The 9,417-nt window shown below is 45.4% G+C and overlaps 1 protein-coding gene across 3 annotated transcripts in view; it reads left to right on the top strand.

Moving 5' to 3' along the window:
• The first annotated feature begins 1,650 nt into the window (after nucleotides 1-1,650).
• Nucleotides 1,651-9,417, top strand: part of NDRG3 (NDRG family member 3) — a 58,682-nt gene continuing 50,915 nt past the window's right edge. For all 3 annotated transcript variants that reach the window (XM_066561287.1, XM_066561286.1, XM_066561285.1), the window contains exon 1: nucleotides 1,651-1,763. The gene's annotated coding sequence lies outside the window, so the exon portion shown is untranslated. The remainder of the gene's footprint in view (nucleotides 1,764-9,417) is intronic.

Below are 9,417 nucleotides of genomic sequence, written 5' to 3'. Positions count from 1 at the left end.
TGGGACAGACTGGGAAGTTTCCTTAACACCCAGCTGCCCCATCCACATATTTTTTGAACACTTCCAGGAGTGGTAACTCCCACACTGCCCTGGGCAGCCTCTTCCAATGCCTGACTACCATTTTAGTGAAGAAGTTTTCCCTGATATCCAATCTAGTCGTTCCTTGGTAGAAACTTGAGGCCATTTCCTCTTATCCTGTCACTTGTTGCCAGAGAAAACAGCCTGGCTCCATCCCCCTGTCAGGGAGTTGCAGAGTCTCACCTGAGCCTCCTTTTCTCCAGGCTGACCCCCTCCAGCTCCCTCAGCCACTCCTCATGATCTTGTGCTGCAAACCCTTTTCCAGCTGTGTTGCCCTTCTCTGGATAAACTCCAGCACCTAATCCATAGGGACAACATCAAGGACTGTAGGGACCAGCCACACTAGAGAGCCTAAAAGCAGCTTCCTGGGTGAGAGAGCCAGGGCAATGATTTACAGTCGTGTGGCAGGAAATTCCCCTCTTTCTACCTCTGTTCAAACTAGGTCATCTAGTTTACATAATCCCTAAAAATGTAAACAGCAGTATTGATATTTCTGCTAATAGTGCCTGCACAAGTCCACACTTAAATCCTCTTCCTTCCTCTCTAGCTCTTGGTAACCCAGGCAAGTTCAAAGGTATTACAAAGAGCTGGAATTATGCTTGGTATTGTGCAAGAAGGGGCAGACATTACTTGTCATGGTACTATTTAATGGCTTTTTTGTTTCTATATGAAACAAAAATTAAATATATGTAATTAAAAATTGTCGAATTAGAATAAGGTTGGTGGGGTGTAATACACATTGTAGGGGTCTGCCCAAGGGACAAGCTACTTAAAAGCCAAGGTCCCTTCAGAGGCAAGCTGACAAGGCACAGCTGCAGACAGGCACCTTCCTGTAAGTGAGGCAGGGAGGAGGGCACTGGGCTGAGCGGGAATGAGATCTCCCAAGCGTGGGGTGGGGCTCCCAGGTGAGGCTGGCCAGGGCCATTCAGGCCTCCCTGGGTACGCTCAGCTCCACCACGGGGCCATTTCAGCCAGGCTGGCTTGTACCCAGTGATCACTTAGTGCACACTTCTGAAGAGGGATCTCAAAGAAAATCCCGGTCCTCGTAGGGAGGCACAGTCAATACAGCTGGTGTGGTCTGCCTGAACTGCTGTTTGCTCCAAGACCTGTTCAAGGGCAAAGACCACAGGATGGCACCAGAAACCAGGGCACAGGCTAGGTTTGGGAAATACCTCGATCCTAAATGTTTAGGGTAAAGCCCTACCGAGGGTAAGGCGAGAGGCCTTGGGAATGCCACACTACTCCGGGAAGGGAGTGCTTCCACTTGGAGACGTTCCTAGAAAAGGGGAAAGGCAGGAGGAGGTGGAGGATAGCACGCGGTCTCCGCGGAGCGCTGGCAGACAGGTACGGCTGCGGCCCTTGAGCGGGGATGGAGGGACAGCCGTGCTCACAGGAGGTCACCCTATCGAGCCACGGCAGCACCGGCGCGGTCCCAAGCCCAAGCAGCACAGCTCCGCCCGCGCTGCCCTCACGGCCGGGGCGGGCCGCGCGGGGCCCGGCGGGCGCGCGCAGCGAGGCGGCGCCATCTGCCGGCGGGAGGGGGAAGCTGCGAGAGGCGCCGCCCGAGGGCGGTGGGAGGCGGCGCCATGTTGTTTGTAGTCCCGACCCCGCGCAGGGGCGGCTTTCGCGCAGGCGCAGAGAGCTCCGTGCCGCGGCGGGCGGAGTGCGGAGGTGCCGCGGTCCAGGTGAGTCCCAGGCCGGCCGCGCCGGGATCCCCCCCGCACCCGCGGGACCCCGCGGAACCGCTGCGGCTCCGAGACGCGCGGCTGCCCCTGGGCAGTAGGTGCCACGCGGCAACGGCAGGCGGGCCGGAGTCAATAGCAGCCGCGCCCGTGGGCGCTGTGTGTCCCGTCGGGTGATTTCGCCGCGAGGGGGGTCGGTGCCGCCGCCGTCACCCGCCGAGACGCGCCGCTGAGGGGGGGCTCAGCGCAGCCCGGCTCCGCTGTGAGGCGCCGGCCGAGGGACCCGCTCCCCCCGCAGGAGTGGGAAATGATCCTCGTCACACCGGGCTGCGCTGGGAGTGGGGGAAACGCCTCGGAAGTGCCCGAGGTTATTGCGGAGATGATTTTTTCATGTAAATAACGGACGGGAGTGCGTCGGGCGTTCTGCTTTCTTTCAATTTATAGCTTTTCTTTACGGTATTCAGATCTCAGAATTCTCATTTGTTTTATTTAGTTCGGACAACGCAAACTGGGTGTTTATGTTTAATTCGGTCCAGCCTTGTAGGGATATGAATGGGAAAGGAATAGCTTTTGAAGATTTTCGTTGGCTTGATACATTATGTCTCTTTTTTCTGTTTAATGAATATTTTGTATTTAGTGTAAGTCACAAGGAGTAATTAAATACGTTGTCTCGAAATCAGAGGCTTCTGCTACCTTGAAGATAATCATTCTAAAGGGCACTACAGAAGATGGGGTATTACAAAACAAGCGAGGCTGTGAGCCCTGTCCCGCTGCCCGGCGGCTCGTGGCGCTGCCTCGGGGTGTTGTATTGCCGATTGAGAGCCTGGGGTCTGCACCTTCTTTGGTGGCACGCAAGGGGGTCGGAGCCGGTGTGCGATAGTGTCGTGATAAAGTACAGTCACAGCATGAATTGCTGTGAGGTTGTGACTTGGTCACACGCGTGTTTGCTCCAGAGAACAGGAGCTGTCTGGTAAGGATCAGGGGGTTGTGTGTGGGAAATCCAGAAGAGTTTTTGTGTTTGAATACTGAGGTGATGAGAAGATGGGGGTTACAAGTGGAGAGGAATAGAATACAAGTATGTAAGGCTGGGTTGGACAGGGCTTGGAGCAGACTGGTCTAGTGGAAGATGTCCCTGCCCGTGTCAGGTGGGTTGGTATTGGGTGAGCTTTAAGGTCCCTCCCAAACCAGGCCATTCTATGAAGAATCTGGTTCTGCTTTGTGTGTCAGGCATGCTTGTGAGTCTCCCATGTTCAGAGGACTTGGAGGCTCATTGCTTTAGCTTCTGCTTTGCCTTGTCTGTAGAAACATTTGTCTTCCAAATGATGGAGCCTGGCAAACCAGGTGCAGCAGCAGCAGAGCATCAGTCTGTGGGAAAAAGCAGAAAGGTGATGTAGAGTGAGGGAGCTCAATTTAAAATTAACATGAAAATTTTCTAGCACAATAATTTCCTTGGGCTAGGCGAGCAGACCTTACCAGATGTCTCGCTTAGTGAACTGGGGTGGAGTCCTGAAGAAGCAAAGTGATCAGTAGGATTCATCTGGATTATTGGCCACTGGACTGGGAATTGTTGAGGGGGCTCAAGATGGGCAATGACTGTTCCAATTTCAATTATTTATTTGGAATTTTGAGCCCTGTGTGGCACACAAAGCACCATGTCTTAGGGCAGCAGCTTCATGTGCCTTATATTTGCCTTGTATCAAGATGTTTGCAAAGGTAGAAGCTGGAAATATTACACAATGAAAATTAAACAATATTATACAATTAAAATTATACAACTGCTCGAAGCAGCATTATTGAAGCCTGTAACTATATTCCTAGCTACTCATTCTCCATCTGAGGTTAAAAATTAATTGAAATTAATAAAGGTGTTTGATTTGGATTTTTCTAATCTCACCTTCAGAAACCCTCCAGTGCTCCCATTTGCAGCTCTTATTTCACATTGGTCATACACAGTCCTCAGTGTTTTCCATTGGAAAGTGTAAGTGTAGTGGTACCTTTAGATTTTGGAAGTTTTATTACATACAACATGTACTATGATTCCTTAAAGATATGCTAGAAAATATTTTTAGAGATAATTCTGAGACTTCTTTTTTAAACATTCTTCTATTGTATGCTCAAGGTAAGCATTACAGCAAAGTAGTAATATAGGTATTTCAGTAAGAAGCACAAAAAATATAATTGTAGTATAGTTTAAGGATGAAAATAAAAACAAAAAAGAAAGCAATTCAGCTTTAAATTTTGGGGGGAGGATTGCTTTTATGTGTAAGAAGAGACTAGGGGTTTTAATTTTTAATTACTTCATTTTCATTCTCACAAACAGTATCTTGGTTTCCTCCTGAAAAATGGCGAAGCCAAACCCTCAGTTCTGTTTCCATAGGCAGTGCTGACAACATAACCCTCCCTGAGCAGCGCTTATCTTGTACTCATTGTGTCAGCTGTGTCTTGGATAAAAGTAAATATGTCTGTGCTGCCCGTGTTGGGCACTGTGTAGGGCTGGCTCAGGCTGTTTAAGTCTGTGAATATGATGGCCTGGTTTAACCTGTGATGGTTCCAGGAGCCTGAGGAGCGGTTTGGTAGTTTCCTTGGGTAATGTTGAAGACGGTGGTCCTGTTAGGTGTCTCACTACTCCTCAGTGGTTTCATGTTTATGCAAATGTGGTTTGGGAGGAATAATAAAATCCTGTATTGCTTTTCTCTGGGAATTCTCAGTGTCCTGGCCAGTCCGGTCTGTTATTAAGCAGAGCAGTTGTGATTTGGTCCTGCTGTGGAAAGGGTTGGGTGACTGTGCCTACTACTGTGCAAAGCAGAATTGATGAGAGACTTAAATAACCTCACTTGGTTTTCAGTTCTGCTCTTGTAAATTCTGAATTATAAATGGAATTTGCTGGATTTTTAATGACCTTATTGATGACTCACCATTTTCTATCTGGTCATGTCCCATTGTATTCTGTGACTGGTATAGCACCATTTATTATGGTAATCCAATGAGTGCTGTGGGAAGCATGGAAGGAATAGCTCTGTTTTCATTTGGCTATTGTCCTTTCCAGACTTGGATGCATTTCTCTATTTACAATGGGCCTAGTTCCCCAAAGGGGTTTTCCTTATTTATGTAATATAAAACTAGGAGAGGTTATAAATGTAGTGTTTAATTTTAAAGTACCCTTTACTATTTGGTCATATATAAACCAGACTCTCTTTGTAGTTAGCAGATGGACTAAAGATGTGTAGCTGCACTATTTTTTCCGTCCACAAGAGCTGGAATTGTGGCTTTTACCTGTGAGTTTGAACAGAGAAAGTAGGCAATCAGTTGCTTCCTTTTCACCTCTGCTTTGGTGATGAAGCTGTGTGTTACATCTTAAACTGATCAAAAGACTGGCTTCCATGCCAAAGGGGTGGTCACATATTCTTGCTCTCTCTTGTACCCCCTTCAGCATTTACTGGAGGTTTTCCTGATGCAGTTCAGTTTGCTGAATAATCAGAGTACTAATCCAGCCCCTCTGTGTCCTCATCTCCCCAGAAGATCAGCTTTTGCCAGGTAAGAAAGCTGAGTGAGTTCAAAAAGGTCTGGGGAGTACCAGAGACATAATTGATTTTTGTCATGTAAGAACAGTGTTCTTTTCTAACAGTGACCAAAAAGAGAAGATCATAAGATCAGGATGTGTAATATAAACCTTTGCCTGATGGTCCTCCTGTCCCTTGTCATTTGTAGGATATCAAGAGGTAGATGTTGTTTGCTTTTATTTTGCTCATGATAAATGCATTTTTCTTCTGTGAACTAGCCCTTGTCTCCCATCCATTTAAATGTAAGGCACTGCCACATCCCAGGGGAGATTTTCCAGAGCACAGAATCGCCTTGTAGGTGCTGACTACCTCTGTTTTGTTTTGAATTTGACGGTTGCTGGCTTAATTTCCTATCTCTTAGCTGTTGTATTGTTTGGACACAGTAAATAATTGATCTCAATTTACCTTCTCCATTCAGTTGATGATTTCTGTTGTATTTCACTGCAGCAATCTCTGTTTCCAGGCAGAAGAACCCTAGCCTGATTGATTATTTCTCATTTGTATTTTCAAACCTTGTTTCCTTTTAAAAAATATTTTCCTTTCCATTATGTTCCCTTGAAAGGAAGGAGCAGGCACTGCATCCAGGATTTAAGATGTAGCCATTCTATATTTTTATATGGTAGTTTCATTACTAATAATTTTCTAACGTTATTTTTTTGTGCGTTGAATTTCTTTGAACTCATGCTTTACTCAATCTGTTGTGACTCCAGCAAGATTTTCTGAATGTTAATGGTCGGTTTGGAGCACACTACTCTATATGTGAAATAAGGACAACTTATCTTGAGACTGGAACTTTATTTGTGCTGAACTTAATCTGTTGTTTTATTTCTCCATTATTACTCTCAGAGGGTTTTTCTGCAGATCTTCAGCCAGCCTTTCTCTTTGTTCTCAGAATAGCTTGTATCCTCAGGAGACTTTCACTACTCCTTGCCCCTTTTTCCGGACTTTAGGAATACAGGGTATAGTAGAGTGCTGCAAAAGGCTCCTTGCAGTCTCTCTCCCTGGGAAAATTGACCACTTATGCCCACCCTCTGTGGTCTGCGTTCAGCTGCGTGTTAGTGCAGGCAGGGGCTTTCCCACTCGTCCGGATGTTGACTGTGCGGAGCTCCGCCTGCTGTGAGCGCTGCCCAGGGAGAGGCTCTGCGCATCCTGTGCCCCTCTGGCACTCCTGCTGCCCCACAGTGAGCCTCGTCTGCAAACAGCTTGGGCTGAAAATGAGCCCAACAAATGACAAATTAATGCTGATTTAGTAGTGTTGTACTGGCAGGATACACATGTGGGGGTTTAATTAGAATCAGTTCAGTCAGGTCAGTGCATATCTGTGCTTGCTGCTGCTGATTGAAACTGCAACCTTATGGGCTGAACTGCAGTCTAGTGTCTGTGCATACGCTTCCTATTTCAAATGGTCCCATTTGATGCTGTAGTTAGATTAACACAGCTTGGTGTATGAATTACACCTAGGTCCTAATTCAGTTGATTTTGTGACTGTGTCTTTGATGGTTTCTCTGTGCTGAGGCAGATGAACAGTCTGACCCTGGGTTAAGCTCTGGAATTCCTTAAACAAAGACAGTGATTAAGGAAGGGGTTTAGTGCATTATGTAAATTAATAAGGATCTAGTAATACTTTTTATCCTATATATGGACTTTATTGTAATTTATTTATAAGCATCATAAATACTTAAAAAATACAACTGGAAATTCACAAATTTTGCTGCTGATACCCTTATAGTGTGTTCTAGAATTATTTGGCGTCTGTGTACATTTAAGTTTTATAAATACAAAGGACATAGATCTTCATTGAAATTTCTGTTCTCTCTAAACTGATTTTTCAGATCTGTTCTTTAAAATTTGCCTCGATTCTCCAGTACTGTTGTCACATGTAGTAGTTTTCTGCTGAGGGTTTTTTTGGTCTGTTTTTGTGTGGAAACTGAAGTTAGGTTCTTGTGTTTTTAACAGTTTCTTTTGGCTATGGTAGTTTTGGCTACTACTTAGCCAGTAAAATCTGGGGATGGGGGAATGGTTTCAGGATGTGAAGGTTATTTCTACCTTTGCATAGGTAGAAAGAAAAACTTGATTTGTGTAAGTGTGTAGTTTTATGACTCAGACTGGAAAAGGAGAGCTTGTGTCCAGATGGCAGATGTGACTTGGGGAGTGGTTTAAGTCTGCTTTTCTGTTCTGCCAGCTCACATGCTGCGTGGTTTGTCTCTGCCTTGGTGGAGAACTAATACAACAGCACTGGGAGTGTTGGGCAAGGACCGGCTGCTCAGTTGACAAAGAAGTGGTTTTAATCATTGTATAAGAGCTCTACATTTGCTATTTTGCTTATGCAGTTCATTCTGATATGGTTTTCCAGAAAGAAATGGCCCTTGTTACAAATTAAGCTTATTTTTTCCTTTAGTTTGGATGAAAAGGTTATCAAATACATATCATATGGCCCTCAGGAAAGGCAGGGAAGATTTTTTTTCTCATTTTACAATGCATTTGGGCTTGATCCATTGGCTGACCTAAAGAAAGGCACAGAGTTTAGTGAAAATCTTCATGTGGATTAGCTCAACCACAGAATAAAACTATTCTTTCCTGACATGTTTTAAGTAATTAATTGGAAGCATTCATTATTGGGCAAAAAAAAAAAATCAGTGAGAAATTTTTTTTTTATTACTTCTAGCAGTAGGTGGATGGAACACTCACCAGGTGTTTCCGCCAATTCATGTTTATTAAACAGTCTGTGAGGTCACCAGTCAGTGAGTGGCCTCTCTGCTCCATCCCCACACAGGTGAGCATGGTCACACTGCTGTGAGGTCAAGTGCCTGTGGGGGTCTGCTTTGGAGTTGAGAGCAGAACTGAGGGACTGCCAGGCTGCTGGTTCACAGTGAGGACATTACTTATAGAGGAGGGATATTATTCAGCATTTTAAAATGTGCAATGCCTATATCATGCAACCACTGTAGCTGCTGCTGTGGTGTTGTAAGAAACACAAGGAAGGAGATGTTGCTTAGAAAATTGTCCATCAGGATGTTTCCTTGGTGAGTCCTTGGTTGCCTGTGTTAGCCTGTGGTGCTGGGCTGTAGCCTGGGTTGTCTCCCTGGCTGTAATGTGACTTGGTAGTGTCGGGCACCACGCTAATTCGTGCTGCTCTGCTGTAGAACTGAATTATTGTAACTGAAGAGTTGGCATAGTCTAGGGCTCTCAACTGCCATTTTTCAGTTACTAACCTGTCATTGCCAAGATTTCAGCACAAATGTCTAAGTTGCAAAAGGACTGGACTTTTCCAGCAGAGTGAATACAAAAGCACGGCGGGGGGGGGCTGTAGCTTTGTAGAAAAAGAGCTAATGGAGTAGTTCAGGTCATCTTTGCTTAAGTGTAATTTTGTTTTTTCCCACTGCCACACTGAAGAAAAAGCAAGGCCTCCACCACAGAGAGGAGCAGTGCTATGGGCTGTGTGCTGTAGAGATCCAGGTGTACCCCAGCCTGGGAATGCTGCCATATGTGGTGGGGGTCTTGACATAAGAGAGTAAAGGTTTAACTTTTTTTTTTTTGCCACACTGAGCAGAACCATTGCCCAGATATTCAATACCTTTTGGACACTTAATTTCTGTATTTGTAACCGCTTTAAATAGACTTGGAGTTCATGGCTATCCTGCCCCTGGACTCAGTCGTGGGGTTGACCACATGAGGCAGGAGCCAGAGACAAGTTGCCTGTGATTTCAAGGGATCACAAAGTTTTTCTAAGCTTCTACTAAAATGCCCCAAACAACTCAAAGTATTTCCAGCTGCCAGCCAAGCTTCAGGAAAAGCACCTCCACGTGTGGGCGAGCTCTGTTGCTCTCCAAATGCTTTTTTCCTGATCTCTTCAGCAGCAGTTCAAATCTTAAAAATATGAGCATTTCTCCTGTTTCCAACATGCAAAAGAGTTATTTATGTGGAATTGCAAAGTGTGATGCTTGCAGTTGGAGAAGCTTTTGAAAAAACTTAAGGCCACATTTTTGTTTTTTGTTCTCCTGGTGTTTGAATATGTGCTTGTCTGGATGTATTCCATGTGGTCAGAGGATCTGTGACCAGACTCTTCGGTCACAGTAATTGCTGACTGATTTTTTGTG

This window comes from Molothrus aeneus, chromosome 17, assembly GCF_037042795.1.
Source record: "Molothrus aeneus isolate 106 chromosome 17, BPBGC_Maene_1.0, whole genome shotgun sequence".
NCBI classification, from domain to species: domain Eukaryota; kingdom Metazoa; phylum Chordata; class Aves; order Passeriformes; family Icteridae; genus Molothrus; species Molothrus aeneus.
Note: the sequence above shows the minus strand (reverse complement) of the source record. Positions and strands in the feature narration are given on the sequence as shown.